The sequence below is a fragment of the Seriola lalandi genome, unplaced genomic scaffold (assembly GCF_002814215.2).
Source record: "Seriola lalandi dorsalis isolate HSWRI2012SDOR001 ecotype SW California unplaced genomic scaffold, Sedor1 jcf7180002051247, whole genome shotgun sequence".
Lineage (NCBI taxonomy): Eukaryota > Metazoa > Chordata > Actinopteri > Carangiformes > Carangidae > Seriola > Seriola lalandi.
Window position 1 is genome coordinate 2,353 of NW_019521800.1, and position 990 is coordinate 3,342.

Sequence of the window (990 nt, forward strand, 5' to 3'; positions counted from 1 at the left end):
TATATATATATATATATATATATATATATATATATATATACTCTAATTTAATGCCAGCTGCCCAACATGTTTTTTCCCTTTTCTTATTAAATATTCCAGTTTCTGAACCCTTTGAGGTTGGTGATATTTCTATTAATATCTTTGTGATAACACAGTGTAGAAATCTGATTTAAACATTGTTAGAATCTGTCGACTCTCCACTTTCTCTTACATATTCTTATGTGATCGTACGTGACTCACAGCCTCTAAGAAATCTGGTTAAAGCAGCGTGACAGACGACACTATGACTCAAAAATGTCATTTTAGGCATTTATTATCCATTTATCTACAATTGTACTATATATTGTGCTATTGTCATGAACCTATAGACTTTGGTGAACACATTTCAAGCACCAATACAATTGATCGTGTAGGAGCGTGAAAGCCAGTATATGGTTTGACGGCCAGCAGAGTGGGCCAAGACACACAAAAAACATGGAAAATAGGAGATTGGGAAATAGGCATAAACATAATATCAAGGCACATTTCCAGTGAACTGGGAGGCGTCACTGTGGTCTGCCAGGAAGAACACAGTTACCTGGAGGTGCGCCAGGATAAAACATAGTGAATAATAAGTGAGGCAAGAGTAGTATGATGAAGCCAAAATGATTGGAAAACAGGATGCACATACACACACATGGCCATCTGACATATAAAAGGACATGTCATGTTCTGTGATTGGTTGTTGTTGTCTCCGTCTATGACTGTGAGTTGGGCCTCCCCGTCTGACACCTGTGTCTCGACTGTCTGATTCCTTTTTCCATCCACCACTTCTCGCCACAACAATCCACATCAGTAAAAGTTTGTTTTCACAAGAGATTTGAAGAATTTCAAAAACCAGGCTTGAATTTTTAAGCGTTTGGGCTGGATGATGTGTTCGCACGGTGAGAGGCCTTGTTATAGAAAAACCTGAGATTATTTTTGTGACAGAAACACTCTGGTATTGTGTTC